Source organism: Alosa pseudoharengus, unplaced genomic scaffold (genome assembly GCF_046254945.1).
Source record: "Alosa pseudoharengus isolate Yale_2024_CS ecotype anadromous, Long Island Sound unplaced genomic scaffold, YU_APseudo_1.1 YU_APseudo_1.1_scf_8, whole genome shotgun sequence".
In the NCBI taxonomy this organism is placed as follows: Eukaryota; Metazoa; Chordata; class Actinopteri; order Clupeiformes; family Clupeidae; genus Alosa; species Alosa pseudoharengus.
Genome location: NW_027468870.1, coordinates 35,595,735 through 35,615,315, shown reverse-complemented (window position 1 = coordinate 35,615,315; position 19,581 = coordinate 35,595,735). Strand labels below are relative to the sequence as shown.

At 40.8% G+C, this 19,581-nt stretch overlaps 1 long non-coding RNA gene across 1 annotated transcript; it reads left to right on the top strand.

Annotated features, from left to right (window-relative positions):
• Positions 1–483: 483 nt before the first annotated feature.
• Positions 484–1,663, top strand: LOC143112351 (uncharacterized). Its single transcript, XR_012984720.1, has 2 exons — positions 484–815; positions 1,311–1,663. It is a non-coding gene; the product is annotated as an uncharacterized LOC143112351 (long non-coding RNA).
• Positions 1,664–19,581: the final 17,918 nt, after the last annotated feature.

The following is a 19,581-nucleotide window of genomic DNA, read 5'->3' as shown; positions in this document are numbered from 1 at the left end:
ACCGGTGACCGAATCTATTAACTCGGTAGGCCAACCAACGACCGTCCGGTTGAACCGACTTGCGTGTAAGAGTCGGTTGTCCCATCACTACAAAACACGTCACGTCATAAAAGTTGTAGGCTACAAACCCAAAAACTTAATGACACCTTGTTCGTGGTGTAGCCTAGTGCTGCCTAATTGAATTGAAATGGGATAGGCAAGGTTTATCTTGTATTAGGTTATTATGTGTGGCAAATTTATTGGGCTTCAGCCTCTTTTAATTTATTTGATAAGGAACTGATAAAAACTGAGCAGCAGAAAAGCTGTCATAGTCGATACATAAATAGTTATTATAATTAGGTTATTAATACTATTACTTTACTACTATTACTGTTATCACTGTTATTATTATTATTTGGATGAGCCAATAATATAAATCTGAGTCTGAAATGTTGGCTACAAACAGTCTATATTGCTGTAACTGCACTGCTGCTATTCATAAATATCAGCTGATGTCATAGACGTTCACAGACGTTCGATAAAACTCACCGACGCCATATTGAGTACCTTGGTACCCACTGACAGTCTATGTATAGAACGCATTGGTTTGGGTACCAAGTCCGACTCCGAGCTCGCTCGTCAGCCGCTATACCTAAACAAAGATGCCTTCAATCTGTTGTGCTGTGGGATGTAGCAACAAAAAAGGGGACCAAACGTGTCATTTTATAGACTTCCCAAAGACGAGGATAGACGTCAACGATGGCTTGCAGGGATTAAAAGGGCAGAATGGACACCCACCGGTAGCAGTCGACTTTGCAGTGCACATTTTGTCTCTGGTGAGTAAGGATTTCATAACATAGCGAGCTAGCTACTGTCTATGGCTAGCTATCGCGAGCTAGCTATCGCGAGCTATGCTAACCTAGATATTTGTATACATATGTTATAACATGACAAATGTTAAGCATTAAGAGGGAATTAAGACACTGTGTCTAACAGAAGCACAAGGTTAGAGTAGTAGCTCACTGTGGGCTTTACAATGTAGCTTTCTCAAACTAATGACACAAGCAACTAGTGTTAGTGTCCAGGCAGGACAATCTGTTTTCATCATGACAGCCTTATGCTTGTAGCCACTGTTCTGCATCAACTTTATGTGGTGAATACCATTCATTTGAATGACATTGGATATTTTTCTAGTAAGATATATATAATAGTGACTACTGTTGCTGCTCTGAAACAGTTGGGCTTACTATTCATAACCTAAATTCTGCCTTGTATTACCTTGTTTATTCATTCTGTAATGTCAGTTGTGCTTCCCACCTTTGTCTTGACAGGTGGGAAAAGCTCAAACCCTCTGTGCCCCGACTTTGTTCCAACCATATTGTGCAGCTTCACCCAGCTGAAATTGAGTCGTCTCGGGGACTGGCGGCTGTGCGCATTCACATAGAAAGGGTAATAGGTCTTGTAAGGAATAAGTACACCATTCTGCAGGGAACCATACCCTTATCACTGTGTTACGCATCTCCAGATGGACTCTGTCCACTGGACAAGATGGTGAGAGTGTGTTGTGCCCTATGTAATTTTTGTGCCCCTGTTGTTCCATCAGAGTGATGGCCTGTACATCTATGACTTCTGTCAATTACATAGTATATGTTTCTATCTATTAAAGAAAGTTTTGAGAACAGAGGATTAACGTGTAGTCAATTTGTCATTTTACTTAAATACCCATGTTGGGACAGAAGAAATCACATGGTAAGACAAAATCACTATTTACAGATTGCATTTCAAGTGGTAAGGTCCCAATATATCATCACAATAACATTAGACAACTTAAAATATAAAAAAAGTGCTTCATTTTTTCTGTATTTTCCTACATTCACAACATTTCCACACCTTAGGAATTCTAGTCAGCTGCAAGCAAGAAACATGAACCCTCTTTTGCACTGTTTAGATGCACAGATAACCACATTCTCTGAATCACCATCCGGTTCACCACAGTAGCATCCTGACTGGGGCTGTTGCTCTGAGCTTGAAGAAAACACTGTGCGGGGTACTGTGTAATACTTTCCAAGAAGTTCTGGCAGAATCTTTGTTTTAACAAATCGCTCTACTCTGCTGTATGTCTCGTTAAAAAAACACTTCATCAAACTGAATTCTTTGTATGAACATCTCAGTGGGACTCCAGACAACAAAGTCACAATACTGTACCCCTGCAATGCACATTTGGACTTGGACTTGTGACATGTACTTGTGATTCGGTTTTAGGGCTATGACGTTGTCCTTCGCCAATAGACAGAAATTGGTGTCAGTGTTGCAGCTATTCATAACAGAGTCTTTATTAAGTGTAAAGGGCCTGATGCAGGCCTGATGTCTGCACTTGAAGATCTGTGTGCCCTTGCATCGCTGTGATGTACTGTGTCCTTGCTGTGGGCTCATTCTTATTTCCCCATCTAGAAAAATACAAAGAATTGTTTAGACAGGCTTCTTATACTTCACTAAAAAACTACAGTATCCCACGTCACTTCCAAACTACTGTGTTAACTCTTCTCTATGGAGAGCATCATTTATATGATTCACCTTTTAATTGTGTTCGCTATTGCTTATCCTAGCCATTAGGGGGAGTATTGCACAGGGTGTGGCACATCACATGGGTATTAGGCTCCTTAATCAATTAGGAAGAGGTGTGAAAGGAGGGGACCAGTCGTGAAACACCCACTACACCTACAGCATGCTGTCAGCGCATTGCACAGACACTGTATTTACTTAGGCTATATCATAGCACTTTAAGAAGAAATGTAAAAAGTGTGGTACTTAAATATGAATTAGTTGATGGCAAAATTGTTTGTATTAAAGCAATATAGCACCAATGATCGTGGGGTTGGTAATGGATATTCCCAAGGAGATGGTTCGGTCGTAACCAAAACTGGAGGCCGGTGGCCCAGGTAAAACGCAGTTGTGACTCGTGGGAATATCCATTGCCAACCCTATGATCAACCGTGGTGTATTGCTTCAAATGTCTTTGACAAATGAAATGAATACCAGCACTGTGAGAGTTCCTTTAGTTATGTGGTCTTTCCTTATGCATTTAAATATTTACCTCATAGCCTCTGTGGACAACTTACAGGACCTGGGATAGCAAATCCTTTTAATCAGGGACACAGCGCTGTCTGTCCTGCTTGCCTCATGGAACACTGATGCTGTTACTCTCCCAGCTCTCTGCTCAAACCAAAGCTTACTGCCTGCCTGTTGTCTAGTTGCCTCTTCAACTGATAAGCACTGAAATATTTTGTAACGGTTAATGTTATTTCAACACGATGCAGCTATTAATGTAAACATAAGAAAAAAGTGATTGACATAACTCACAAAATATCAATTACTGTACACTACCTGGCTACCGATTCAACAATACGTACCTCTTGCTCAGTTAAATGAAGGTCATTGAAGACCCTCTCACTCTCTGCTAGTAACGTCCTTAGATCAGTGCCTATCAGAGCACTGTTGTAGAGGTTTGAAAGTGGCTCGGGCAAATTTAGCTGCAAAGTTTTCGGCATATACCTATCTGAATGACCCTCAATTACTGACAAAATAGCAGTCCCCTTGCTATTTTTGGCCTCCATGTCACACTCATAAAGCTTGTTGAATAGCTCCATATATTCGGCTTCTGTAGGAACTATGCTGGGTGATGGTATATTGATTACAGGCCTATGTGGCACAAAAATACTTGACAGTTCATTGTACTGCACCTTGCCGGTCTTACTTGGCGGGGCCCAGGCACAGGGCATGTCCGTGCAGGACACGTTGTCTTTTTGTTCAACGGCAACTAAGCGGGCATACATGAGGGCAGCTGCATGTGAACAAGCTTCACCCAGTCCCACCTTGCAGGTGCAGTGGGCCACACGAATGGTCCCATCCTCCTGGACCACGATCCATGGCTGTGTGGATGTTGTGTTGACAGCTTGAGAGTGATTCACCTGAAGTGAGGAAGTAAGATCAATTAGTTTAGCAAGAATTTGCAATGTTAAGACATCTGATTTGTTTTAACATCCACTAAACAGAATACTGGAAATCCTGGGTAAGGACATGCCATCCACTACACAACAGATTATTGCCAAGCCTATCCTTGCACTGTTTACTTTTGCACTATTGAACTTAGGCTACTCTACCATAGCACTTTACCATGGTCAGTATCACAGGATCAGTCCCTATCAGGCCTTGTAATCACTTCAGTAATCAAATCAAATCGGTTGTTTGAATTTCCACTGGGGAGTCTAAAGTCTATCTATCTATTTCTACTCTTGAGAGAGTTGACAAGCTGCACATTGCTTGGGGTAGCAGCGACACCTGTGCTTTTCTTCCCCAAAACATGAAAACGTCAACAACAACCATCCAAAACGTCATGTTTTGCATTAGGCTAAGCATGAATTAGGCGAAGTCTTCTAGTTTATGATATCATACTGTAGCTGTAGGATTGAGCGAGGCTCTGAAAGATGATACAACTCAATAGTGGAGTGCTCGCGTTGAAGTTGAAGTTACACTATTTTTTGTAAGCCTTTTTTTTTTTTTTTTTTAAAGGTCGATGTGATAAACACGTTAACGTTGACAGCACTTTCAAGTAGTTTGCAGACCATGGTACTGATGCTTTAGCTTAGCCTCATTCTAGCTAACCTACAGTGACAAGCTAACAGCTAAGAGTATCAGCTAGCCTACAGCTGAGGTAGATATCGGTGAGCAGCTGTTTACAAAGTTGATAAAAAAGAGTAGGCCTACTTACCCTTCCTTTGACGAGAAAGTGCTTCTTCTTGAAGAGACATATTTTCGGGTCAAGGACCCAGCCCGCAACAAAATACCTGTACGCCTCCGTGCTCTTAAAAGCTTTAAGCGATGCTCCGGTGTACGATGATGGATGATGTATGAGGTAAATGTAAATATCGTGGAAGTGGATGTCAGGCAGTGTGTTGGTGGACAAAACTGATTTAAAAAACTCTCCCGGTACTGTATACGGATCACACCCAATACACGCAATTTTCTCCTCGTATCTCCGATTTTCCTCGCTGTTTAGATGTGACAGACTCATGTTTAGGCGATAGTTAACGTCTGACAGCTGAGCTGACGGGGGAGGGGCATTGGAAGCCGCAAGTAGGTACTCAAAATGGCGCAGTTCTCACTGGGTACCTAGAGCGGATGACGTAACAATTAACAACGTGACGTGAGTGATAACTATGAATAGGGCTTATTCGCAAACACCGCCGCGGCCATATTGTTGATATGACATTCCAGTTCTATAGGCTATATTCTATGTGACAATCGCCTGTAGCGCGTAGATTTGAGCTGAGCAGAGCACAGTAGCCTAACGGCTTCATCTCGTCAATATAAGTAAATAAACGTATGGACCCATATCTAATAGCATTAAGTAAAGATCCGTCATTATTGTCAACTGTAAATTACCCCGATATTTATTTTTAGCCTAACTGTCTTGTTCATACATCGGCACACGTCGCAGCTGAAGGGGACAAGCGTTCAAGTCGCCTGAGTCAAGGTCGGCGAACTTATATTTGTTCCACCAACGACATCGTCTAACATTGCCATGATCGCAGAGAATAAAGTTGCATCTCATTGGACTGCAATTGTATCTTGCGTTTGCCTGTTGCTCACAACCTGCAGCCAAGGACTTTGCTAAGGTAGTTTAAAGTGGGTTAGCCAGTGATCGTTTTTGTCTGATAACTTCTACAGGAGGATCTATGATGCAACTACATGTCTGGCAGAAAGGGCTAACATATTCTCTGTAACATTTCCAAAATCCAAGTGAACAAAACACTATACAAATCAGAAGTATCTACTGATATCTTTCTCCGCTGAGTTTGTTCCTACTATTTGCCACTTGCCGTGTCACTAAGACAAGCTGAAAAGGGCGCATCATGAATAAATATATTAGCCTTTAGGCTACTGTAAACGTTGGCTAACATTGCCTACCTAGCAATGCTATGCAAATGCAATTATGTCCAAAGGTAATCTATGGTAGGCGACTACATCAGGCTACTGCTGATGTCTCCGCATTGCATAGGGGCAGCTGTCTGCGCTGTCTAAAACGTATTTAACTTAAGCCCACAGAGGACAATATAATATAGTATTAATAATACAAATATAATAATGGCGATGTGAGGAGTTGGCTGTAAGTTTAGCCTAGGCTATTTATCATATGTAGCCACAAGTCTCTCCTGCGCTGACTACTTCTCAGTCTCATTCTCTTCTCGTTTTCTGACCATGTCAACATTGAGCAACGAAAATAAGGGAGATTTTCCGGGTTACTCACCCAAAATACAGGGGAATTTCAACATTCGTCTTTCTGTTGCTATCCCTCTGCTGAGAGCAAGAAGTCGTAGGACTACAAAACTGCTGCACTAATTAAACGAGGTGTGAAGCTAAGCTAGGTCTAATGAGATTGTCATCAAATCGTGCTCTCTCCCACACTGTTCTGATCACTCTCAAGCAAAACGATGCTTTAAAAACATATTTTCGCTGAAAGGGCAGGGGGTACAGGACAACAGTAAAGAGACGGCCAAGTCCGATGGGGCTAATGTTATGAAAGTAATAAAATATGGGATATTTTACGGGAAAATATTAAAACAGGAAGACACCTGGAAAAAAGTTGACAGTTAGGCTATGTTTCTGACAGTGGGTGAATCTAGGGCTATTTGCTGTTAGAACGGGCTGTATTGCTGTTGTTAGAACAGCCTGCACTGTAGCCTAGGCCTATTGCACAACATAGGCCTACCATCACGTTAAATTTTGTACAAATAAATAAATAGCCTACAGCGATCATACCGGTGCTGTCGCGCTTGTCAATTGACAGCTGCATTAAATAGACCCACCTATGCATTTTCTATATCAACAAAATGGCCGCTGCGAACGTTATTACCTGATTATTACGTAGATCGAATAAGCCTAATTATTAATTGTTAACTTCTGGGAACTATTTGAGGCTTCCATTAGCCGCCATTGTTGGAAAAAAATGGAACATTAGCGTCGCAACTCATGGCTCTGGTTTTGCATATCAGTAGTAGCCTAATACGTTTCACGTAGCTTAGTGAATCACGGAAAGGGCGAATGAAGTGGACACTTCTAAATGAAACCCAACCCACTGTACAGTAGCTCAAGGTCTGTGGCTAAAGCAGCCATAATGAAAGCGTTATCAATGTTTGGATACTTCACACACACGTGTTTTTTAATCGCATAGACCAGGGGTCCCCAACCTTTTATGTAGGCTACCATGGACCGGTTTGATTCCTATTTTTTTTTCACTGACGGGGGGGGGGTTCGGGGGTTCCATGTTCCATATGTGTTGTGTATGCATAACTTGAAAAGAACTAGCTCCAGTTATGTAGGAACAGTAAGGTAACGATCTCTTGTGAAAAACGTGAACTTGAAGAAGTGAAAATTGAACAATATGAACTATGAATATTGAACAACTTGAAGCTACATCTATAAGTGTGAACATGCTTAACAAAATATGGGAACAAAACATGGGCTATGTGCGCCGCGGTGGGCTTTGCCGCGATTATGGACACGTACCAAATGCGTCATGTGAAACGCCTGTGGGCGCATTGGAGAAAGCCATGAGCGTCCCTCTCGCACGATAAAGGTGTTGAAAACGGCCAATAAACTCCTCTAAGCAGGCAATAGATGGCATGGGCATGTCACATATTATTGTCTTTTTGATTAGGCCTACCAAGCACATATTCACGTTTAAATGAAGGTAGATAATTTAAAACAAAAGCAAATTGTCCTGAAAGCATCCGATATGTCGCCCTTGGATTGAAAGTCAAAACTTTGAATGCGTCTTATGAAGCATTGGAGAAAGCCATGAGCGTCTCTCTCGCAAAATAAGTATAGGTATAAGTATATATGCTCTTTTGATCCCGTGAGGGAAATTTGGTCTCTGCATGTATCCCAATCCGTGAATTAGTGAAACACACTCAGCACATAGTGAGGTGAAGCACACACTACCTGCAACAACAGCGGGAAAAAGATGGAGACTAAACGTGCATTATGAATATAATCAGTGGGAGCCCTGTGCTTGTTTCCCTGCAACAAGAAGCTTCCATCTGGGGTGATAAGACAGTGACACCCTCAGTGTGTTTGAAATGTCCAGTCGATTGCGCAATTTGGTCTTAGTTGCAGTCCTTGCCGAAAACCCGGCCTCGCATAGATATGGTGGGAAACGTTTTCAGCGCTTTTACGGATATCTCGGGATATTCTGCTTTGGTTTTGATCCAAAAACCCGCCAGAGAGGTTTCCTTAAGGGCGTCAGTTTGTTTTTAGAAGTGGTGGGGACAATAACCATAAGCTTGAGTGTGTTTTGAAAAGTGGGGGTACCCTTATGTAAGCTATTCATCCATTCAACGCTGCATTAGGCCTACAATATGCTCAACAGTAGGCTAGTGTTGCGCCGGTTAAGGTTTTTTAAAGCCTGTGTTGCAGGTTAAACACCACTGTTGATTAATGGGTACATAGAGCACTCAATATATGTATATCATTTTAAAAATGTCTCCAAATGGTGTTAAATGTCAGTTTTTGTTGTTTTTAGCATTAGCGGGTTTTTTGTACGCAATTCGGTGATGACGTCACTTTGGGGACTACTTGATCTGCGCTTCATTCATTTCAATGCATTTCAATGGACATCGCGGACATATAAGTTTGTATATTTACACTTCGAATTTCGTCACAGCATTTATATCACAGCTACCCTATGATCTACCAATGGTAATAATGGTGCCTGATATCAATTTAGTATTTTTTCTGAATTTCGGGAGGTCTCGTTTTGGAGGGTATATTTTACATTCATTCCTATGGGAAACGGTGGCGGTTACACTTTCAACATAAAGTTTGTATATTTACACTTCGAATTTCGTCACAGCATTTATATCACAGCTACCCTATGATCTACCAATGGTAATAACGGTGCCTGATATCAATTTAGTATTTTTTCTGAATTTCGGGAGGTCTCGTTTTGGAGGGTATGTTTTACATTCATTCCTATGGGAAACGGTGGCGGTTACACTTCCAACATAAAGTTTGTATATTTACACTTCGAATTTCGTTACAGCATTTATATGACAACGACCCTATGGTCTAACAAAGATAACAATGTCTTCCGATTTTAGTTTAATGCAATTTTCTGAATTTGAGAGGCCTCGTTATGAGGCTACATAATGCACCTATTCAGTTCAATGTATTATGCTTAACATTACGACACTTTTTTTGTTACTGTCAGTGAACAGCACCGAATGAAAGTCAACATGTTCTTTATATCTAGTGATAATGATCATGTCGTTAGTTCAGATAAGTAGGCTACCGGGCAAACTTAGTCAGAAGATCAGAATATGAAGCATCATGATAGCTAGCTGGGCTAACTTTTTAGTCCCACCTGTGAGCCACCCCAGTTAGATAACTTAGCTTAGCCGCCGCCGATTAGGCTGGTCGTGTCTTCAGCATGAATATTTTCGATAACTACTGCTCGTGATTGATTGCCATTGACATCGTCAGGGTACGGCTTACCAAAGAGGGAGAAAATATGGGCAAGTCACAGTTTTGCAGGTGCTTGTGTGGGCTGTGCCGTCCCGATGGAAACTGTGGTGGAGAGCTGCAGTAACTAGGGAAGCGAGTGCATTTTGGCCGCTGGTCGAGGAGCTCCCCTGTGACCAGCATAATGACATGATCTATCTAGCTATCTATCTGTCTATATACATATCTAGGCTATCTATAGCCTATCTATTTATCTATAATCTGCGCTATCTACTGCTGAACAATCCCTTACTCGTCTCTCTTTACTCCTCTCTCGTTACTCTCAAGGGTCTCAAGGTGGGCTTTGGTCTGTAGTCTCCCCAAGGTGACGTAATGCAATGCATTGTGGGGGAAAGGAGAATCACTTCAAATACTGTGAAATAGAGCTGCACAGTCCCGCCCACAGCCGATGCCGGATGTAAAAAGTCAATGCAATTTCTCCATTGACAATTGTGGTGTAAGCCATAAAAACTTAACTGCACGTGGTAGACTTAAAACCAGCTACGGTTGTACTAAGCGATTGTATATGCTCCTATAGACACCAAGAGTTCGTGGGGCACTAACCTTGTTTTGAGATAAATGCCTTTTATTCGCGATCTCTTGGATAAGTACTTCATTACCCACAATCCTGAACAATCCCACAATCCCACAGTGATGCCTCTGATTGGTGGAAAGGCCGTTATGGTCATAGTTTGAAACTTTCTCAGCGGAAAAATATTGACAAAGATGGAGGAGTTTTTTACTGCCTATGGCAAAAATCTTAATGTGATTAAAAACTTTCTTGACGAATATTGGTACTTGTATCAACAAGGATTGGGGTTCATACATCACACGAACTTAGTCAGGGCCAATACACTATCAAATAGACCACTGTAAATGTTAGTTTAAACACTCAAACTTTTCAGGTAGGCTAGCACTAGCCGACAGGCTAACCTTTAGCATTTCCGACATTGTATGTCATTACATAATGCAGCTAACATTAGCCTACATGCTGCAACACAGGTATGAATATTGTTTTAGTGAGTGTCCAAAGGGGTGAAAGCCACTTTAAATCGGGTCACATTATTGACTGTTGTGTGTCCGAGAGTCAGTTTGTGGGTTTTGTAAGGGTCAGCAGCATGAGGGACAAGACCTACAAAGTTGTGGTGAGTTAGCTAAGCAGGGAGGTTGTAATGTTAATGCTGCTAGCAGTGCTAGTTAACATTAGCTAGGCTATTGTAGCCTTCATACTGTATGATTCATATTAATCATTAACCTAGGAATACTTCGTGCATTTAATGAACATTTTGTGTAATAATTCACGGCAAATTAAAATAAACTGAATATGGTGGTCCAAGAGCAGACCATGCATCAGCCCGACTGAGCAGTGATGACAGCATAGGATGAGTCAGGTAACGTTATGAAGCACTGCCGTTAACGTTAACCGCTTTCACACACACGATATAAAATACACGATGATAAATATAAAATTCAATATCAAAACACTATTATTTACACGATTACTCCTGAAATAACTGCTATTAACTGCACAATCACTATATAAATATCACTGTTTGGAGGAAAGGGTTCGCTGCTGTCGCCGGTTGGAAATGAAATATTTCGCGCTGGTTCGTTCTGCTTATATATTTTTCAGTGAGGCCCGGTGGTTTATGGGATGAGTAGTTCCTTCGCTCGGAAATGAAAATATGTACACAGTCTTGTACCTTTGACTTTTTTTGGATTTTCTCTTCGTTTTTTCACTCGAAATGATATGTTGTATGCTTATGAGTTATGCCGTAGCTGGTTAGCCTAAGACATGCTGTAAAACTCTTTAGATACGGATTTTTCCAAACGTCAATGGGACAAATGAATGGGAAGCTTACATCCGGCACCTAACCGCGTTTTGGCTGTGGGCGGGACTGTGCAGCTCTATAGTACCTGCTTTTTCGTATTATAGGCCTATTCCGTTTTGTGATACCCAACAACATCAAATACAATGGATAACAGTTTAAATGTTTATTATCAACAAGCAAATTGTGCAAATTCGTTGGAAAATGAACCCTGCAACACGGCCTTTAACATCCGCACCCACCCGACCCGTCAGGAGAGTCAATCTGCACCCACTCAACCCTCAATAGAGCTGCACAGTCCCGCCCACAGCCAAAACGCGGTTAGGTGCCGGATGTAAGCTTCCCATTCATTTGTCCCATTGACGTTTGGAAAAATCCGTATCTAAAGAGTTTTACAGCATGTCTTAGGCTAACCAGCTACGGCATAACTCATAAGCATACAACATATCATTTCGAGTGAAAAAACGAAGAGAAAATCCAAAAAAAGTCAAAGGTACAAGGCTGTGTACATATTTTCATTTCCGAGCGAAGGAACTACTCATCCCATAAACCACCGGGCCTCACTGAAAAATATATAAGCAGAACGAACCAGCGCGAAATATTTCATTTCCAACCGGCGACAGCAGCGAACCCTTTCCTCCAAACAGTGATATTTATATAGTGATTGTGCAGTTAATAGCAGTTATTTCAGGAGTAATCGTGTAAATAATAGTGTTTTGATATTTAATTTTATATTTATCATCGTGTATTTTATATCGTGTGTGTGAAAGCGGTTAACGTTAACGGCAGTGCTTCATAACGTTACCTGACTCATCCTATGCTGTCATCACTGCTCAGTCGGGCTGATGCATGGTCTGCTCTTGGACCACCATATTCAGTTTATTTTAATTTGCCGTGAATTATTACACAAAATGTTCATTAAATGCACGAAGTATTCCTAGGTTAATGATTAATATGAATCATACAGTATGAAGGCTACAATAGCCTAGCTAATGTTAACTAGCACTGCTAGCAGCATTAACATTACAACCTCCCTGCTTAGCTAACTCACCACAACTTTGTAGGTCTTGTCCCTCATGCTGCTGACCCTTACAAAACCCACAAACTGACTCTCGGACACACAACAGTCAATAATGTGACCCGATTTAAAGTGGCTTTCACCCCTTTGGACACTCACTAAAACAATATTCATACCTGTGTTGCAGCATGTAGGCTAATGTTAGCTGCATTATGTAATGACATACAATGTCGGAAATGCTAAAGGTTAGCCTGTCGGCTAGTGCTAACGTTAGCCTACCTGAAAAGTTTGAGTGTTTAAACTAACATTTACAGTGGTCTATTTGATAGTGTATTGGCCCTGACTAAGTTCGTGTGATGTATAAACCCCAATCCTTGTTGATAGAAGTACCAATATTCGTCAAGAAAGTTTTTAATCACATTAAGATTTTCGCCATAGGCAGTAAAAAACTCCTCCATCTTTGTCAATATTTTTCCGCTGAGAAAGTTTCAAACTATGACCATAACGGCCTTTCCACCAATCAGAGGCATCACTGTGGGATTGTGGGATTGTTCAGGATTGTGGGTAATGAAGTACTTATCCAAGAGATCGCGAATAAAAGGCATTTATCTCAAAACAAGGTTAGTGCCCCACGAACTCTTGGTGTCTATAGGAGCATATACAATCGCTTAGTACAACCGTAGCTGGTTTTAAGTCTACCACGTGCAGTTAAGTTTTTATGGCTTACACCGCAATTGTCAATGGAGAAATTGCATTGACTTTTTACATCCGGCATCGGCTGTGGGCGGGACTGTGCAGCTCTATATGCAGTGATTAACTACCTGAACCTGACCCGACCCGACAAAAAAAAAAAAAATGAGACGTCTTTTTGCCGCAACGTGTGTCTGAAAACGAGGTGAAAATGTGCAGGCCTGCTGATCAGTTCACATGATGCGGAATTTTGGGGAGGCAGCATCAGCTATTAATGTGACGTGCAACAGGGGCGTGTAGAGTGATAGGCGTAGGCCTTATTATGCGTGGGCCTTCAGATGCAGCAGGTGTGTGATTTCCAAAACCATGGCGGGAGAACCGACTGCACTTTGGTTAACTTGCATTTGCTTTGCTGTTGCTTAGAATATTAGATTCTTGCGATAGATGTCTTCAGACAATAACAAGTAATTTGGAAGGGAAATTGAAGAGAAGAGTTGCCCCCTGCGTTAGCCGTGATTCCCCTTTGAAAATCAGAGGTTCACAGGCTACTGTGGCCAAGGGCGTAGGTTTGGTCTCAGCTTTGGTGGGGACATCCAACCCCCCCCCCCCCCCGGCTGAAAAGTTAACTTTTACTGACAAGAGTCAGACTGTCAATAGACAATAGCCTCTTTCATTATTTATAGTACTCTAAAGTTAAACTATCTATCTCCGACTGGAGAGAAATATGTGCAGACGAAAACAATTGTTTAAACGTAAATAAATGTTTGAACACTAGATGCCAATTTTGTTTCTCAGATAGCCTAACAGAAGCTAAGCATATCTTAAATTTTAAATTTGCCCAGATTATAAAGTCATAATATAATATAGTATATATATATATATAGTATTTTATTTATGTTACTGAGTATGGAAATGCACCATAGTTTAGGATTGAATATGTCTATGAATTTATGCGACTCTAAATTATATTTGTATTTGCTTAACTGTAATTGGAATTCTTTTGCTGTAAGATACCAGTGCCTTAATGGCGATTTCCTTTGTTATTTCAGACTGTTGGCAATACAGAATATCACAATACAGAAGTGAATCTACTCCATCTCATTATATTGTACAGCAATGCTGCTGACTCCAACTGAATTGACAATTTGACATAAGCTAATAATTAGAACCTCACCTGAAGCCCTGATGCTGTTTCCTCAACCTGCCATCCATCTGTAGTGGTTTGATGCTGTCTTTCCTGCATACAAAGTGGTTCATTCATTTTGTAGCCTATCCTTTGGCTAGCGAGTTTAACCCTCCTACCATATTGTATATGATGGTGTTATTTGGATATTATTAATCAAATAATGATTCATTATATTTGAATAACCAACAGTGTTAACTTATTCACATTGCCAACACGTTTTTACAGCATGTGTCATAACAATGCAATGACAGTCCTTCAAACGAATTTGGGTCTCCCTTTTATTTATCTGCAAGGGCGTAGGTTTAGTCTGAGCTTTGGTGGGGACACTACCCACTAACCCCCCCAACCCCCCCCCCCCCCCCCCCGAAAAAAAAACCACTCAACTCTTTCACCAGCCACTATAGATAGGCCTATATAAAATGATTAAAATGTGCTACTGTCCAACTTTATCTAACTACACTGTGTAGCCTACATAATCTGATTTTAATTTAGGCTACAGATATGCAGGCTATATTTAACATTTATTTTCTATTTGGTCTGTTATGAAACCATGCCCATTTAAGCACAGCTCAGTTTTAAGAAACTTAAATACATGCATGCTAGCATTTTGTGAAAAGAAATCATTAAGGCTACATTGACAAACGCTTAACCGTGAGCTGCCTGTATATTCTCTGATTCTAATATTTACAGATATCAAGGCGATGTAAGCACAGCTCAGTTTTAAGAAATGCAGCCGAAAGAGCATGTTGAATTTTGCTATAATTTATTTCAAAACCGGATTACTCTGGAACAGCTAACTATACACGGGAATGCATTACACCTTTGTGTTCGGTAAGGTCTGCTGTTTATTCTGATATATGGTTTGTCATGTGTTGCGTCAAGAGTGTGTAAGCCTACGATATTCCACCGAGACGAATAGATGTGGAGATGGGCGCAGAGAATAATTATTAAATCTCTTGAAGTTATCTTTCTCATGAACTGTTTATCAGCAAACACCGTTTAAAAGCTGAGAAAAGGCTCTTTCAAGTGACACATGTGTGATGAGTAGCCTACTTCTCGAGGAGTTCAACAGAGAAGAATGGGTGAATTTGGACGCACTTCATGCTTGTAGTAAAGTAAAGCTGAAGCGCTGCATGCTGCGGCTCACTGGTAGTTATTATAGGTAACTTCAAATCAGCGCGATTTACCCTTATAGGCTACTGCACATTACAAGATCTGTACGAGATGATCCGCACTGAAGTGAGAAATGATTTAACTCTTTGTGTAGCGCATGTGAGCGCTTTTTTCCCCATTTCAAACTGAATATTGGTGGGGACATATCAGTCGTAATTTGACATTGGTGTGGACACGTCCTTCGGTCCCCACGCAAATCTACGCCCCTGCCACCATATAACATTTTTTTAGGTCCCAAGTTTCTCAGAATTTTCCTTCAAAAATGGATGCCTTGCTCTCAGACGAGAAAATACTAGGGTAAAAATGTAAACCTTTATGGATCACCACAAAACTTTCCCAGTTTGTCACGTACATTAGGACAAGTATTTTTTGTATTACAAGTTTTCTGAAATGTAATGTTTAAATATGCAAATGAGGCTTAATCTACTGAAATATGCGCTAATATGCACAAATTTCCAAACTTGACACGTACACATATTGGATGAAGCATCAATTGCATTTTTGAGGAAAAATTGTTATACAGCATTTTTAGACAGTTCAAATCCACCATATAACTTTTTTTTTTTAGGTCCCCAGTTTCTCGGAATTTTCATTTCAAAATGGATGCCTTGCTCTCAGGCGAGAAAATACTGGTAGATAGGGGAAAAAAATTAACTTTTATGTATCACCACAAAACTTTCCCAGTTGGTGTCTTACATTAAGACAAGTATTTTTTGTATTACAAGTTTTCTGAAATGTAATGTTTAAATATGCAAATGAGGCTTAATCTACTGAAATATGCGCTAATGCACACATTTCCAAACTTAGGCTAGGGGTACAACTATGATCGCATCAAAATGGCTAGTTTTAAAATACTAGGCGGCTTGACACAACTGGACACTTTGCTTGTACTATTATCAGGCTTCCTACATAACTCGAGCATTATTCATTCGTGCACAGAAGGATGGAATCTGGGATCTGCACCTTTGTGCATTCCAGAAAATGTTGCCCTTTTTCATGCGGTATAACCACATCAATTATGCACGGTGGGGCACTATCTACCTGAATGAAATGCACCAACTTCCTAAACCAGTAAAAACGGAGTTTGATGCCGGAAACTTTGTAGTCACCGCTTCAACCAAGTGGACCCTGATCATAGGCCTAGTCCACACGTACCAAACCGATCTTTTTTCCCTCCGTCTTCCCTGGAACCGTATCAAGAATATTTGCGTCCAAACGGATCCATCTCAACACGACTCAACACGTTACTTCATACCCCAGGCCTATAGGTGGCACTGTTTCTTTACAGAAATTTACCAAAACTTGCGCTTTACAAACAGACAGAATAGGCTACGACGAAATGGCTAGTGCAAGGAAACCATAATTGTTTGTGTGGACTGATGGTGAACTGTCAACTGTAGTCAACTGTAAAACTAATAAACTTTATTTTACGGTTTGTGAAGGGTGCAGTCCCGTCCTTTATTTGGCTAACGCAGGTAGGCCTGCTAATCACCTTTACTTTCTTTGGTTGTAGGATAGTCCGTGATTCACATTAGTTTTGGCTATCACCGCAATTAGGCTACTAAACGCAAGGCTTACCCAAGTTCTAGGCTATTCTGTCGCCACATTTATAATATTGCAATAAAACCTTCATTAGTAACAGTCAATATGTTTGCCTACATCAAATCGCGCATTTGCATTGAGTGTGCTACCATCGGCTTAACGTGAGTTCTAAGCGTCTTTGTATGCTTATATCTGATTTCACTCGACTGTGAATGCATGTATATATGTTGTAAGACATGTAGAATAAATGAATGACACTGGCACTACGCACAAATTAATGTAGCCTAAACTTACACCGCACTTTCCTAATAACTTAAGTTCTCTCGCGTCACTGACAGTAGCTAGAATGCATAAAAAAACCAGGGAAAAACAGTGTTCAGTCCACCAAGTCATAAGCTATCGGCGCTGCGCAGCACCAGTTGTGATATTTATCTTACGGAGTGTAATCGTAGGTAATGTCATGTATGAAAACTAGTATTGTTAGGCAATACTATAAGTGCATTAGATACATTTGTTGTTGAGAGGCTGTTGCCATCTGGGGGAGGGGGGAGAGTCTCGTTCAGGGACAAACTTAAAAAGAACAAGTATTTAACATTTGTGTCTTTCTTTGAAGTTAAGAAGTCAGATCTAAAAACTGGAAAGGTGAAAACTGTCAAGGCAGACCGAAACATTCTGCAATGCCTCATTGCTGCATATGATGCAGGGCGCCCTGTCAATCTTGACAGCATTATGATGCATGAACTATTTGTTGTGCCCTTGTCTCTGGCAGATGTAAATGGACAGCTTCGTTCAGGTTCAAAGGCAGTGTTTACTAAGATTCTAGCTGCTGGCATTCCATGTCCCAACCACCTTGATAACAGAGACCTTCGGGATGAACCAATGCTCATCATTGATGGTCAAGCTCTGGTCATTGCCATTGGAAAGCCACAAGCAGCAAAGAGTTTTGGGGACCTGTTCTCAGAAGTGGAGCACAATTCCAGCGAATTGATGTTTTGTTTGATCGCTACCACACACATTCTATCAAAAGTGGAACACGAAAGCGCCGTGGAAGAGGCTTGGTGGCAATCAGAAGACCAATTGAGAGCAGAGATTTGCCTCTTCCTGCAAAGTGGGAGAACTTTATTGCTCATGCAGACAACAAGGCTGATCTTGCACACTTTTTATCCCAACAGCTGATTGTTGGAGCTCCAGCAAATAAGATCATAGTTGCTGCAGGTGGCTTCAATGATGAAGAGAGAGTTGAAGCCTCTAATTCAACCTTTAACACTGACTGCTTGGAAGCCAAGCATGAAGAAGCAGACACAAGAATTGTTCTTCACTGCATTAGAAGCAACGCATCAAATATTGTTGTCTCAGCGAGAGACACCGACATCTTGGTACTGCTGATTGCCCATTTCCACATGATCTGGATGAAGGCAGGTACAGCAAAGGACAGAAAGTACATTCCAGTTCATGCCATAGTGGAACATTTGCAGATGGAACCACAGGTCCTCGATCTGCTTCCAGGTTTTCATGCGCTTGACTGGAAGTGACTTCGTACATTGCTGGATGCACAAAAAAGTCATGTTGGGATGTATTTGTACAGCATTATCATCTGTTAAAGGGGCTTGGTGAAGGTCCTGATCTTAGTGAACTCACCATTCAGAATGTAGAACGTTTTTTCTGCAAACTGTATGGAGCAATGAATGTTGACAACATCAACGACGTTCAAGTAAGCATGTTTGTGAAGGGCATGACAATAGAAAGACTGCCACCAACCAGAGATTCTCTCTACTTCCAGATTCAGCGTTCTCACTTCCAGGCTTTGGTCTGGTGGCAGGCCCACATGCAGCAGCCAATTCTGCCACCCCCTGAGACCATGGGATGGAAAATGGAGGAAAGTTCACTTGTTCCTCAACTCATGTCACTACCTCCGGTTCCGGATGCTTGTGAGGAGTTTATCTCCTGTGGTTGCACCAAAGGATGCAAGACAGCTAGATGCAGTTGTAAGCCTAACCCATGTACTGCTGCTTGCAAATGCAGAATGTCATGTGATACTTGTATGAATCAATAATAAGTAAAAATAACATTTCAGAAAACTGAGTTTTACGGAGATATCTATATATATTTTTTTTTTTGCCCCATTCATACGGTGGTGTTTGGAAAGTGTCTGAGATACATATTGTTTCAGTACAAAATATTAAGAACTGGTACCCTAATGAATATGTTATATAGTGGATTTATATTCAGGAGACATTGAACCTTCAAAATATCATGTATAACAACTTTTACCCTCAAATAGCTTCATCCAATGTGTACGTGTCAAATTTGGAAATGTATGCATATTAGCGCATATTTCAGTAGATTAAGCCTCATTTGCATATTTAAACATTACATTTCAGAAAACTTGTAATACAAAAAATACTTGTCTTAATGTAAGTGACAAACTGGGAAAGTTTTGTGGTGATACATAAAAGTTAAAAAATTTACCCTATCTACCAGTATTTTTCTCACCTGAGTGCAAGGCATCTATTTTTGAATGAAAATTCAGAGAAACTGGGGACCTAAACAAATTTTTATATGGTGGATTTGTATTAAGGACAATTTGAACTATCTAAAAATGCTGT